The 15,836-nt window shown below is 40.1% G+C and overlaps 1 pseudogene; it reads right to left on the bottom strand.

Moving 5' to 3' along the window:
- Positions 1-1,439: 1,439 nt before the first annotated feature.
- Positions 1,440-15,185, bottom strand: LOC131404133 (guanylate-binding protein 4-like; annotated as a pseudogene).
- Positions 15,186-15,836: the final 651 nt, after the last annotated feature.

Below are 15,836 nucleotides of genomic sequence, written 5' to 3' on the forward strand. Positions count from 1 at the left end.
CATAAACAAAAATTAACTCAAAATGGATTAAAGACTTGAATGTAAGATCTGACATCATAAAACTTCTAGAAGAAAACATAGGTGATAAGCTCCTTGACATCAGTTTTGGCGATGATTTTTTGGATTTGACCCCAAAAGCAAATGCAACAAAAGCAAAAATCAATGGGACTACAAACTAAAAAGCTTCTGCACAGCAAAAGAAACCATCAACACAATGAAAAGGCAACCTATGGAATGGGAGAAAATATTTACAAATCATATATCTGATAATATATAAAGAACTCATACAACTCAATAGCAAAGAAACAAACTATCTGATTAGAAAACGGGCAGAGGGTCTGAATAGACATTATTCCAAAGAATACATACAAATGATCAAAGATACATGGAAAGGTGCTCAACACCACTAATCATCAGGAAAATGCAATTCAGAAGCCACAAGGCTCAGGTAGCACAGGTAGCTAACACTCTACTAGCTGCATCCAGGATCTGTGAATGTCTTGAAGGCCCATTGTTTTAGTTCTTTCAATCTCTTCTTTTAGTTCATTTATCTCTTTACTTAACTCTTCAGATTTCTTTTTAAATCCTTCAGTAAGTAGTTCTTTTGGGACCTGTAAAAAGAAGAGAGCCTACTTTTGAAAATCCCCAATTATCAGCGTTTTGTATTTAACAACCTCAGCAGCTAAGCACCTGTGTCTATTTCTCTATCACCCTGGAACACTCTTTGAGGAGTCTGTCCAATATTTCCACCTGAGTAGTGGGAGCATCTATGGTTTACATTTTCCTATGATCCCTCAGCACCATATCACTGGAGGAAGAGAGGAGTTGGCACTAGGTGAGGCCCGACAGCTCTTTCAGTAATGTGTTCCAGCTCTAAGGATGCACTTGGAGGTGGAATATAGATTGAATTCTAATGAATTCTCAGTTCCACCGAGGTAGCATGGCCACACATTTGTAACGATGGAAACTGTTGACTCTCTATAGAACACTGGTCATCAAGCTTAAAGTTGGAACAAACAATGCATTTTACTGTAGGTGTATACAATGAATCAGGCAGACCTGGAAGCAAGTGCATCAAGTTTTAGAGCTTTCAGCACCCCACATTTCCCATCAGGCACAATATGATACTCTCAAGACCATATGGATCTATTTCAGGTCTCTTTGAAGATTGTACTAAGCATGTTAAGGACTATAGGACTAAGGTCCTATTCACTTGGGGGCACAAAGAGACCCTATATCACCACAAACAGCAGTCCGGGAGCCTGAGGCGTGTTATTTGTGCCCTCCAAACTCTAAAGCTACAGAAGGTGCTGGAGTCTTATAGATTTAGGGCTTCAGCACAATCCACGTTTATTTGACGTTTCAGTGAATCACATGCCTTTGGATTTCCCTCCAGGATCATGAGGGTTAAAATTTTGATTTCGTTGAAATTTTTCTTCTTCTCTTTCTGAGGAACTAGTGTTTCTCAATCAGGCACTGCCCAGGCTCTGTGTAGACTTATCTTCAGCTTCTGTTCCAGTATCCTTTCCTGCTCACTCAGAAGGTTTTCTCTTTCCCTCTCCATCTTCTCTTGCAGTTGGGCTATGTTTTCTTGGAAGGTTCTATTTTGAGCCTCCATTATTTGCTGCAGTTCCTTCAGTTTCTGTCTTAGCAGCTCCTGCTCCTTCTCAGTTGCCTGATTCTTGGCATGCTCAGCTGTTCCACAATGGTGTTACAGAGGGAAGCAAATAACAGTTATGTAGAGCTGTACCCTCCTGAGATCAGAGACTAAAATGACTTTAAATTGGCAGAGAGGAATCTCTGAATTCTCCTAGGAGCCACACCAGTAAAGCACATTTTAGAATGTGATGGAAAGGCACTGATTGACTGTATGAACAACCCAAACTCCCCGGGTTATTTTCAGATACAGCAGAGTGTGCATTGCAAGGTAGAGGAAGCCTCTTGTTTCAGGAAGGTTTTGCTCTCACACCTGTCGGGGGGACTGCAGGAACCTACCCACCCTGCTGTGAGCCAAGCCCTAACGCTGTACCTGCTATGACATTCTCCCCATCAGTGAGGGCTTTGTCTGCCTGCAGGATGGATTCCTTTATTGCTGCCAGTGACTGCAGGAAGCTCTGGAGGACCTTGTTCACCTGAGGAAACAACAAGGAACAAAGACTCATCAGACAACAAAGATCTAGTCTCTTGCTGGGGAAATTGTTGTTCAATAAAATGGCAAATTGGACCCTGTAAATTCCTCATCCTTCTTACTATCCCACTGTGGATCCTTTGCTTCAGTGGTCTAAACTAATTCCAACCTTTTTAGAGCTGTGAAAACTCTCTAGAGCAGCCTCTCTCCTAGCTCTCCAGCTTCATCTCCTAATGAGACCACCTACCACCCTCCCCAAGTTACGGACAACCACATATATGTGCAGTTCTAGAGCTGCCCTACCAGCCCTGCCACTTGATGGTTGTGTGTCCTTAGGCAATTTATTAACTTCTCAGTGCATCACATCTCTCAATTTTATAACGAGGATGACAGTTGTACCTAACTCAGGGTTAAATTGATAACCCAAACACAGCATCTAAGAATATACTTAATTTAGGAAGTGAAAGCCCAGTATATGTCAGCCATCACCATTACCATCACTGTCATCACCACCATCATCATCATCATGACCATCACTACCAGTGTGTATCTGTATGATAACCATTATCCCGCCATATCCAATTGATTATTCACCTGTCCTTCTCAGGTAAGATCATAAGCTTCTTGAGAACAACGTTGTTTCTTTAATTATGTACCCCCTATACTTGGCACAAAAACTATTGTGTTGTTTGCTAAATGAAAGGAATATTTCTTTCTTCTGGATTCCTGATAATAAATCCTCTATTTGGAAAGAAATATTTCTGGTTTATTAAGAGTATCTAACTAATTGTGGATATAAAAGCTAAAAATGTAGTGATATCACCATGCTGTGCTTTCTCTCCACAAATGGTGCTCTGGTCTGAGATTTTCAAAAGAACCAACAAAGACCATCTGACTCCACTGTGCTGTTCTTTCCCATTTCCCTTATTTCTCACCTTAACTCCTTTCCTGGACACCAGCTCATAGTCCCATTCAACCTTGTTTTTGGCTTCCATGTAGAGATTGTGCCCTCCAGGCACAGAGAAAGTTCCTCTCAAAATGCTTTCCACCAGGGGCCCTGAAATCTGCCTAAGTTCAGCCTGGCAATATTTGACGGGTGCCTCTGCATTCTGCAGGAAGAAATTCTCCTTCTTTTTCTATATGGTGCCCTGCCAGGGAAATGTGGAGAAATCCAATAGGAAGAAGCTGTTAGAAGGGAAGGTCCGGGTGTGATTGTCTTGGAAGACGCAATCTGATGGTATCAGGGGAGACTGGGACATGGAATAATAGACAGGGAGTCAAGAGGCTTGTTTTAGCCCCAGTTTAGTTCAATTCTCTGTGCGACCTGTGGAAAGTCCCTGAATTCCCTTGGGCTCAGGCTCAAGATCTTGAAATGATGGGGTTGATAGACATGAACTCCATGGTTCCTTTTAATTTTATAATTGAGGTGCAATTGACATATAACATTATGTTAGTTTCAGACTAGGAAGAAGGACTTGGCGACCCACTTCTGAAAACAAAAATTGGTTGTGAAAACTCTGTGAATAGCAGTGGAGCATTGTCTGATACAGTGGTGGAAGATGAGAGGATGGTGCAAGAAGACGAGGCAGGGTTCCGCTTTGTTGCACACAGTGTTGCCAGGAGTCAGAATCGACTTGATGGCACGAACAAGGAAACAAATGGCACATAGTAATTTGTTTTGCCATATTAGAAAATAAGAGCCAATTTTTTAGAAAAAGGATGAACTGTAGCCTGTAGAGACCTGTCACTCATAAGAATCCAAGCTCTTTTTATAGGGAGAAGCACATGCATCATGAGGTCAAAAAAGGGGAGTCAAGGATCATTCTAGAAGGACAGGAATCAGAAAGGATATATGCTAAGGCACATTACCATGAGCTTCTTCTGGTGCTCTCGCTTGTTATTGTTGAAAGAGTGCTCCATGAAGGTTGCAATGGCTTCCACAGGCCGCATGCACAGCCAGCAGCTCCTGGAGTGTGTCTGTGGGGAACCTCACTTGCTGGGCCCTCTGCTCCCTGTAGTGGTCAGCTGCCTTCTGCACAGCTGCTGAGTTCTCTCACTTGGCCAGAGTTATCACTGCATTTTCCACACAAGGAACTGCTCCACCGTTGATGGCCTCCACGTAGGTCACCACCAGAGTCGCTAGTTCTGAATGACACACAATATTAGGGAATAGACCGAAAGTTGTCACTCATTATTTTATAAGCTGTAAAGATCCACATTCTAAAACTCACCAAAATGTTATTGAAATGAAGTTTTGCATTTTCTCTTTCTTCTTCTCCTCTTTGTCTTCCTCCTTTTCCTCCTCCTGGTCTCCTCCTCCTTTCTGTTCCACGAATCCACTTCCTTGTAATAACATCACTCTGTAGTCTACTCATTCTCTCTTTTATGGCTTTCAAATTCATCACATTATAAATTAATAATCTCAACTAATATGTTCAAGGATTTCCTAGAACAGTTTTGCATTGTAACAAAATAAAAAAGAGCTTATTACACAAGTAAATAAATTACAGAATTTTTGAGCATGATTTCTAAATGAAAATATGGGTCCCCAAGTAAAAAATTCATCAAAAATTTCAGGACAGTGACACAAACATTAAACCAAGCTTGGGTCCACCTCCGCACAGGGCACTGTGTGACTACTGAGGTCAGATGTCCATGAAGCCAGCCCTATACATAAGATTAAATTTAAATTTTTTCCTCAAACTTTCAACGAGCTAGCTGGGATTCATGGCATATGATTTATTTTCTAACTGGTGTAAATTCACAAAATATCTTGTGTATTTTCACAGAGGAACATTTATCCCATTGGATTTCTCATCACCATGCAAATTTCTATCCTTAGGAGCTGCTTGTGCTTATGTTATTAGTCTATTAGTTACAGGAGATATACAGTAGGCTGCAGTAAACCTTCACATAGGGAAACTTTAATGAAGGAACATGTATTTATATATGTGGCATGAATATCTGCTTCTCCACACATACAGAAGGAAACAAAATTACTGACAAACCCAGACAGCAATCAAGCTTCATCACACACACTGAACCCCAGAGAGGCATGCTGTAACAAAAGAGACTCACAATTCCCAGTGACAATGATTCCCTCTCCTAGGGTCTCGATTTTTGCCTTGGTGAAGATACATGAATAGAAATTTTTTGATTGAACCTGGAAGTCCTATTCCATTTGGTTTTCTGATGCTTCCTCGATATGGAGTAATAGTTTTCCAGCACTTGTAGGCCGGTCAAAGACAAAGAACTTTCGTTCTGGAAAGAACTTCCTGATACACTCTCTAGACATGCCGGAAGTTTGGATTTGGGGATTGTCACCTGCAGAGATGGAAAAAGATCATTAAAGAGACAGCCTTCAGGCAAGGGGGCTGAGGACTTTCATTTCCAGGGATCTTTGCCTCATTGTAACTCCTGTGCCTGTAAATCTACTTTTTTTAAATCATGCAAATCAACCTTATGATCATCTACTCAAGGCATCGAAAACCCTGTTTTGGTACAGAGTCAAGGTGAAGAAATTACTTCTGGGGAGGAAAGGGAGGCATCCATCCCAAGTGAAGAAACTTATGATCGTTTCCCTAGCCCTTGCGTGGTGTGCAGTGCATCGACCAGGTATTAGATGTTTGTTGAATGATAGATTAATCCAAGAAATTGTCAGAAATACTGTTCTGATATTACAGTTCTCATATCAGAAATGAAATATGGGCTCTAAAGTAAAGTAATGGTAGAAATAAGGATTTAGAGCAATACAGGCCTATCTCAACAACAAGAAAAATCTCAAATAAACAATCTAACAATGCACCTAAAGGAACTGGAAAAAGAAGGACAAACAAAGCCCAAAATCAGTAGAAGAAGGCAAATCATAAAAATCAGAGCAGAAATAAATGAAATAGAGACCTAAAAAACAATAGAAAAAATTAATAAAACCAAGAGCTGGTTCTTTGAAAAGATCAACAAAATTGACAAACATTTAGCTAGACTCACCAAGAAAAAAAGAGAGAAGGCACAAATAAGTAAAATCAGAAATGAAAGAGGAGAGGTTACAACAGACAGCTCAGAAATACAAAAGATTATAAGAGAATACTATGAAAAGCTATATGCCAACCAATTTGACAATCTGGAACAAATGGATAAATTCTTAGAATCATACAACCTTCCAAAACTGGATCAAGAAGAAGTAGAGAATTTGAATAGAACAATCACCAGTAAGGAGATCGAAACAGTAATCACAAACCTCCCCAAAAATCAAAGTCCAGGACCAGACGGCTTCCCTGGTGAATTCTACCAAACATTCAAAGAAGACTTAATACCTATCCTTCTCAAACTCTTCCAAAAAATTGAGGAGGGGGGAAGCTCGCTAACTCATTCTACGAAGCCGACATTACCCTGATACCAAAACCAGACAAGGACAACACAAAAAAAGAAAACTACAGGCCAATATCACTGATGAACATCGATGCAAAAATCCTCAACAAAATACTAGCAAATCGCATACGACAATACGTTAAAAAGATTATACACCATGATCAAGTGGGATTTATTCCAGGGATGCAGGGATGGTTTAACATTTGCAAATCAATCAACGTGATACACCACATTAATAAAATGAAGACTAAAGATCACATGATCATCTCAATAGATGCAGAGAAAGCATTTGACAAGATACAGCATCCATTTATGATAAAAACTCTGAATAAAATGGCTATAGAAGGAAAGTACCTCAACATAATAAAGACCATATATGAGAAACCCACAGCTAATATCATCCTCAATGGTGAAAAACTCAAAGCTATCCCTCTAAGAACAGGAACCAGACAAGGATGCCCACTGTCACCACTCCTATTTAACATAGTACTGGAAGTCCTAGTCAGAGCAATCAGGCAAGAGAAAGAAATAAAAATTGGAAGGAAGAAGTGAAACTGTCACTATTTGCAGACGACTTGATTTTATATACAGAAAACCCTAAAGAATCCACCAGAAAACTTTTAGAAGTAATAAACGAATATGGTAAAGTTGCAGGATACAAAATCAACATACAAAAATCAGTTGCATTTCTGTACACCAACAACGAAGTAGCAGAAAGAGAAATTCAGAATACCATCCCATTTACAATTGCAACAAAAAGAATAAAATTCCTAGGAATAAACTTAACCAAAGAGGTGAAAGATCTTAACACCGAAAACTATAAAACATTTCTGAAAGAAATTGAAGAAGACACAAAGAAATGGAAAGATATTCCGTGCTCTTGGATTGGAAGAATTAACATAGTTAAGATGTCCATACTTCCTAAAGCCATCTATAGATTCAATGCAATCCCTATCAAAGTTCCAACAACATTTTTCACAGAAATAGAACAAAGAATCCTAAAATTTATATGGAACAACAAAAGACCCCGAACAGCTAAAGGAATCCTGAGAAAAAAGAACAAAGCTGGAGGTATCACACTTCCTGATTTCAAATATACTACAAAGCTATAGTAACCAAAACAGCATGGTACTGGCACAAAAACAGACACACAGATCAATGGAATAGAATCGAAAGCCCAGAAATAAACCCACACATCTATGGACAGCTAATCTTTGACAAAGGAGCCAAGAACATACAATGGGGAAAAGAAAGTCTCTTCAACAAATGGTGTTGGGAAAACTGGACAGCCACATGCCAAAAAATGAAAGTAGACCCTTACCTTACACCATACACAAAAATTAACTCCAAATGGATTAAAGACTTGAATGTAAGACCTGAAACTGTGAAACTTCTAGAAGAAAACATAGGCAGTACGCTCTTCGACATAGGTCTTAGCAACATCTTTTCAAACACCATGTCTGACCGGGCAAGAGAAACAATAGAAAAAATAAACAAATGGGACTACATCAAACTAAAAAGCTTCTGCACAGCAAAGGAAACCATCAAGAAAACGAAAAGACAACCTAACAATTGGGAGAAGATATTTGCAAGCCATACATCTGATAAGGGCTTAATCTCCAAAATATACAAAGAACTCATGCATCTCAACAACAAAAAAACTACCAACCCAATTAAACAATGGGCAAAAGACCTGAACAGACATTTCTCCAAAGAAGATATAAGGATGGCCAACAAGCACATGAAAAGATGTTCAAAATCACTAACTATCAGGGAAATAAAATCAAAACTACAATGAGCTATCACCTCACACCCCTCAGAATGGCTATAATTAACAAGACAGGAAAACAACATGTGTTGGAGAGGATGTGGAGAGAAGGGAACTCTCATACACTGGTGGTGGGAGTGCAAACTGCTGCAGCCACTATGGAAAACAGTATGGAGATTCCTCAAAAAATCAAGGATAGAACTACCATATGATCCAGCTATTCCACTCCTGGGTGTTTATCTAAAGATCTTGAAAACACCAATGCGTAAAGATACATGCACCCCTGTGTTCATTGCAGCGTTATTCACAATAGCCAAGACTTGGAAGCAACCTAAGTGCTCACCAAGGGTCGAATGGCTAAAGAAGATGTGGTATATATACACAATGGAATACTACTCAGCCATAAGAAACATTCAAATCCAGCCGTTTGTGACAACATGGATGGAGATTGAGGATATTATGCAAAGTGAAATAAGTCAGAGGGAGAAGGTCAAATACCATATGATTTCCTTCATTAAGTAGTAGATAACAACAACAATAAACAAACACATAGAGACAGAGATTGGATTGATGGTTACCAGAGGGAAAGGGGGGAGGGAGGAGGGTGAAAGGGATAATTCGGCACATGTGTGTGGTGATGGGTTGTAATTAGTATATGGGTGGTGAACATGATGTAATCGATGCAGAAATAGAAGTTTAATGATGTACACCTGAAATTTATACAATGTTATAAACCAATGTTACTGCAATAAACAAAATATTTAAAAAAAAAAGAAATAAGGATATTTATGATATTGCTGGGGACAATACCATGTAGAGGACAGATGATACTGAGTAAGTAAAGAAAAGCTTTATAAAATCAGAGTGAAAAATCATACATACACACATTAGAAATATGTTTAGAGATTCCTTTAGCAGACATCACAAAACAATAAGGTTAACCTAAATGTACCTTGCAGACCTCACCAGTTCTCTATATCAGATTATATCAGACATGACAATGTCACACAGAGGGGTTCTGGGCATATTCTAGCTGTTCAGTAAATATTTGTGGAAAGAATAAATAAATGATTAAATAAACAAAAATAAACTTTGCTTCTAGGTATGACTCATTATCCTCTCTGCTGAATATAATCCATGGAATGAATTTATTATATGAACATGACGATACTGTGTAAGGCTGTAGAACGAAGAGGGTGATGTTATGAGAATGAGCAAATGAAGGATTTGACAGTCTTACTGGAAGGACATGTCAATGCCTTTCTTTCTTTTTTTTTTTTTTTTTTTTTTTTTTAACTATTTAGAGTATAAATATCCTGCCTATGAAGGCTGTAACTGTGTGGGTTAGAGAAATATACTGTGTGAAATATATTTCAAAAATATATTTACCTTGTGATTCTGTGTTTACCAACTTCCAATCTGATAGGTTATTTTGCTTGAAATAGAATAGGAAGAACACTTAATATATAATACAAGTATGTGAGCCTTTTTCTACATGGTATCAATTTTTCTAAAATCATTTGGTCCTATATTGCATCCTAAGTTTCCTCAGTGATCTTAAACTCAATTTGCTAGAGTTTTTCAAGTAATAATAATGACTGAAACCATACCCTCTCATCAATCACCAATAACTTTAGCATGGGTCTCAATCCAATCTAATATAAAGGTTGACATCGAGTGCTGAATGACAGGGCTTAGTTGATCCTATCCCCTTCTGAGCCTTCCGCCACCCAGGCCATGCTCTGATACCTGGAATCAACTTCAAGGTATTCTCCAGGTACTCATCAGAAGTGATGGGGTGTCCGTTTAACTCCAGCTCCAGCATGAAATCCCACACGAGTCCAAACAAAGTCTGGAAAAAAACTCACAAACTTGGCTGAGTCATCTACTTCACCAGAGCTGGGAGAGGATCTTGTCTTAATTAGCTTTGTTAGTTCAGTCACATAGCTGGGAACTTAGCGAAGGAATGGGAAGTGCTCTACACCACAATTTCCAGATCACACCCAGAAACAAGTTTAAAAACATTCCCATTTGCCCTGTGTCCTCTTCTCCTCCACCAGGAGAAATGAGTCACAAGAAGGAAGAAACTGTCTCAGTTGCCATTCCCGGAAACTCAATAAAATACAGTGGTTAGTTCCTGGAAGGATACTGCAGCTGATCCAGGGCCTGGTGCTTGATGGTGCTCATGCTGTTGTAGACAAATGGCTCAGAAGCAAGGCCAGTGTAAAGATCCACATGTCATTCTTAGAGTCACCCTAGAAAGTACATTACAGCAGGGACTTGGGAGTCTACTCTTCATTCACTCATTCAGTTGTTCACTCATTATGTCGGCTGTACTACAATAGTAGGACAAATAACATAAATTTTGAAGACAATGCTAAATTCAAACCTCATTTTGGGTATTGACATTGACCACTCTCAGGACTTCAGTTTCTTTAGCTATTACAGAAGTGAATGACACTGGAAATGTATGTCAAATATTTAATACAGCATAGAACAAGGAAAGTGTGCAATAATAAGTGGGCAATGATTCCTTTGCAAATATTTCTTGATTATGGGCTGTATTAGGGACACAAATGCTATTCACTTAAATTCACCAACTATTCCTTGTGTATGTACAAAATGCCATAAACTGGCATTGCTTGTGTGGATATAAAGTTCCATATGACAGTCCCTGCTCTCGAGAGATGACTTTCTGGAGGGGCAGATATACATGTCAACATATAAATGCCTCCAAGATGATAAACTCTGCCAGGAATGGAATCAAATGTCATGCCGTAAAAGACAAAGGTGGAATGACAATAAACCACAAAAGTATTATATGAATTCAGAGCAACAAGTGATTATGTCTGACAGCAATACGATGACATTAGGTTGAAAACAGCTGGGCTTTAAATAATTGATGGAATGTGGAATTGTGGAGATAAAGGGATCATAAGTGGAAGGACAACAGAAGCCAATCAGAATTGTCAGACAGTGTAGTCATTTAAAGGTATTACAGGGTTATTTTACCTGACTGAAGTAGTGGTTATGTGTGTGGGAATAGATGAGGCTTAAAAGGAGAGTCAGGGCAAGTCGTGAGGGACATGGTAACAGCGTTAGAGAAGAGCTGAATACACTACAGGTGTAAGGGCAGCAAGTAGTTCTGCTGCCACCACTTTACAATTTGTTGTGTTTTGGTTCCCTGGCCAATAAAATTAGACAAAAAGGAGAAGGTTTATGCAAACTATAGTTTACTGGGAATCCATAAGCCATTTCGGCTTTACACTGAGGGGATTACTGAATACTTTAACCTGAATTTTTAAATTCAGAATTTCTGAATTCATGCCCCAACTCTTTTTGCAGTAATGGAAGCCAAAGATCCACTGCTGCTCCTTTCAATTTAGACTCAGACTAATAAAAATAAGGAGAAAAGACTGATTGCAACTAACACTATGAAGGTAAAATATCTAAAATTAGGCCGTTTACAATGCTTTTGGTAGGTCTAGCTCATGTTTTTATAGATGTCAATGAAGAATTATTCTCTGATGCTCAGAGACTTGAACTAAAACTTTAGTGAATGTTCCTGTTGTAGCTGAAGCTTTTCTGGAGATTATTTAAATAGATTATTTCACTGAAACTCTATTTTCATGGTTCCTACCTCCAACCCCATCAACTCCACACACCTTAACTATTAGAGCCCATTTATCTCAAGGGTTAAAGCTTCCTCCAAGATGTTTTTCTTAACCTGAACGACTGGGTTACATTCTCGCTTTTTGTATCCATGGTACCCTATACTGATGACACTGCTAATTTCCTTATCCCCAGGTAGGCTCTGGGCCTTACCACATTCACTGCACTATCATAGGATGTAACACAAAGCCGTGGAATTCAGCTGCACAATGAGTACTTGTTAACTTGTATCTTTCACTCCGGTGTTAAAAATAAGAAGATCTGGCTCTAATTACCAAAGTATTAAGCTTGAAAAGGAAGTAAATTCAAGGAACAGAATTTAGCCTCATTATTCAGAAATGGATTTGCAGTTTACAGGATATGTCATAAAAGTTGAACTGAGGTGGCAAATTAAAATGTAAGGAGAATATCAAGAGCAAAGGAGCCTTTCTGTCTTACCTTTTCCATGTTGCTCAGGCCCTCGTGTCCAGAAGGACCAGGGCGTGGTTTGCTTGGAGGGGTGGGTTACACACCACACCCAGATGCCCTTGGTTTCAGACCTCACAGTGGAGCCCAGACGGAAACATGCAAAGAAAGAAGAGAAAGCAACATACAGTCACAGCAGATAGTCCAGGCTGTAGACAGGTTATAGTTATCCAACATGTCAGAATGTAAGTGCCTGTCTGGGAGGAGGGTTGCTCCATTTCAGCAAGGACGGCTGATCCAAACTTTATGCATATTAAGAACTTTCTCAAGAAATACTTTGTGTCCTCTATTCATCTCCTACCATCAATGGCTCAAACTATGTCACCCTGCAGACCTAATGTAAACTCCATTAACCTTTCTATTTTTCCCTGACACTGAAGAGCTCCCTTGTACTCCAATTTCTGATGGAGTTCAACGAGTGGGAGGCACCAGCAGGAGACCAGAAGTGGGTGTGTGTTCCCCTAGGTTCCACCCTGGTGAGCGACAGTGTCCCAGTGCCTCTGCTCCACTACCTTGGGTCACAGCTCCTCTCATTTAGCTCCACCCAATAGCTCTGCTCTTTGCCACGTTCTGGTGTCCACTCATTGCTTGCCTCTTCTGGCTGTAGGATTTATAATAGCTACCTGCCGTTTTTATTGCCACTCTTTGGGTGCTTCCTCATTCCTCATTGGTTCCCTTTGCCCTGCTTATGCCCTTGTAAATAGTCCCTGCGTTAGACACTCTTAAATTGCCCCTTGAGTAGGTCGTCTGTGTCCTGCCGGGACCTGGTCTGATACATCAGCTTTTGTTGGAATCTTTCCTTCATTTCTTCCCTGTATTTTCCTCATTTCTTTTCTCCTTTTTAAGCAAATCATGAATTTCTTGTTCTTTGCCTCGGATGGGCATATAACAGAAGGGAAAGCAGAGAAGACTTGTGAGACTTGCTTGCCCCTCTTTCCAAAGGCTTAAACCCACAGGAGGAGAGGATATGAAGTATATGCCCAGAAATCTGCCAGTGATATATCTTGTCCAACAGTCCAAGATTTTGACCCTCTGCCATATGCTGACGCTTCCTTCAACCGAGGATAGAAATGGACTTGATAAATTACCAATGGGAACATGGTTCTGCATGACTCAGGCCATTCAATTTCCACACCCTGTGTGTTCTCCACAGAGAGGGTATAAAGCCTGAGATGGTCTGTACTCCTCTATATCGTGGTAGTATTTGATTGCTTGCTGATTAATACAGAGTAATCTGAACTCCTAGTTCCCCCAGCGAAATAGGACATGGTATAATTGGATGTTATCACTTTCAGTCATGAGTCATGAAAACATGCAAAGCAAGTCATCACGCAGGAGAGAGAGTAGTGGCCTGGCTCTGCTCATGGACCTTGACTGGACACCAGTCTCTTTCTTTTTGTTATTCCTATGATATGAGTGCAGTGGTAGAGTCACAATTCAGGTGTTTTAAAACATTTTGAGGGTAGGGACATTATCAACAACGAGAAATCACCTCGTTATAACCTGATATTATCTTGAGTAGAATAAAACAGGACATTGTTGAGGTTCCTTGAATCATATCTCCCTTAGGTTCCTCAATCTTTAATCCTTCAAAATTGAGTTATTAATTAATTTAGGCAAGGCAAGGAAAGTGTGTTTCCTGACTGCTGGTCAGAAATTCCCTAAAAGAAAGAAAAAGACAATGATTTGGGCTTTTGGGTGTTGGTAATATTTTATTTCTTGATCTGGGCAGTGATTACACAGATGATCACTTTATTAACTTAATTGTACATGTATGTTCTATGAACTCTTCTGAATGTTTAATAGTTAACTTATTAGAAAGACTAAATAGAGAAAGAAAATGAGGTATAATTTATCAAAGTTTTGCTATGAATTGAAGCAAAAATATTGGATAGTAACCCCATTGAGATATGAGATATACAGGGGTGGTGCTCCTCTTCTTCCTTCTACCCCTTTTTAAAAACAGAACATATTAAACAGTATTTGAGTGCCGCATGAAATGACCCTGTAGTATAGGTCAAAAGTGATGTAGGAGAAAGGAAGGGAATAGTTGCTGGAGCTGAGCTCCTGAGCAGATGAGAGTGGTTGGGGGTCAAGACCGATGTGGTGGGGGGCCGGCCCCGTGGGGGGGCCGGCCCGGTGGCTCAAGCGGTTAAGTGCTCGTGCTCCGCTACGGCAGCCCGGGGTTCGCTGGTTCGGATCTCGGCCGTGCACCGACGCACCACTTGGCAAGCCACGCTGTGGCGGCGTCCCAAACAAAGTGGAGGAAGATGGGCACGGATGTTAGCCCAGGGCCAGTCTTTCTCAGCAAAAAAAGAGGAGGATTGGCAGATGTTAGCACAGGGCTGATCTTCCTCACACACACACACACAAAAACCAATGTGGTGGATCTTTTGATAGCATTGGGGAACTCTTCATTACTGGGCAGAAGGGTGAAATTTTATGGACAGATGGGGTTGAAGTTATAAATTTTGCAGTGAGAATTAGAAGTTTTCTTCCATGGGAGGAGTTTTCTTCATCTCTTGCTGAAGATGACCCTAAAGGAGGTGTGATCAGCCTGTGCTATTACTGCTTCCAAGCATATGGCCCAGCCCCAGGACAACACTCACTATGGCTCTGTCCTGCCAGGCAGTTCATTAGGTAGGATTTCCCTGTCTGATAGAGCCCAGCAATGGCCACCACCACCACCACAGGCTGTGATATGTCGTCAAGAATCTTTAGTGCTTCTCGATTTATTGTCAGCTGATTTTTCTGGTTTTGCACAAGACAAATGGGGCTCATCATGGCGTATCCAGATGCCACGGTAAGCTACAACCCAGAGGAAGAACTCAGTAGAATACAGGATCCCCAAATCGTCTCTAATTGTTATACAAGTAACCTGCATGTCAGCTTTTTGCTTATGGAAATTATTTATCAATTTTCTCTATTTTGTATGTTTCTAAAAGATAAGTATTTAGCCTCGAGTGTCACGACCTGGTACAGACACCTAATGTACCTTGTCTTATTGATCCTCAAATGAATCCTAAAACAACCTTGCCCACTTCATGCATAAAATGAATAGAATGAGAAAAACTCCCGCTGATGATGGAGCCTTGAGTACGTTAACATTTTGGGGGTAAGGAGAAGCAGAATGGGACGTGAAGGAGACGAAGAATGCCAGAGAAGATTTCAGGAGTTCCAGAATGATTTGGCCCCTCATCAATTGCACAAATATTTATTGACTACCTACCACGTGCTGCACACTGTTCTAGGTGCTCAGTATCAAGCAGTGAACAAAGTGGATACAAACCCCTGCCTCACAGAGCTCTATTCTAGTGGGAGGAGACAGATACTAAAGAAAGCAAAGAAGCAAAATACACATCTGTATATTAGATGATGGTAAATGCTCAGAAGAAAATAAGCGGGGAGTGGGGATAGGGAGTGTTGGGGGTTGAA

Source organism: Diceros bicornis, chromosome 4, assembly GCF_020826845.1.
Source record: "Diceros bicornis minor isolate mBicDic1 chromosome 4, mDicBic1.mat.cur, whole genome shotgun sequence".
Classification (NCBI taxonomy): domain Eukaryota; kingdom Metazoa; phylum Chordata; class Mammalia; order Perissodactyla; family Rhinocerotidae; genus Diceros; species Diceros bicornis.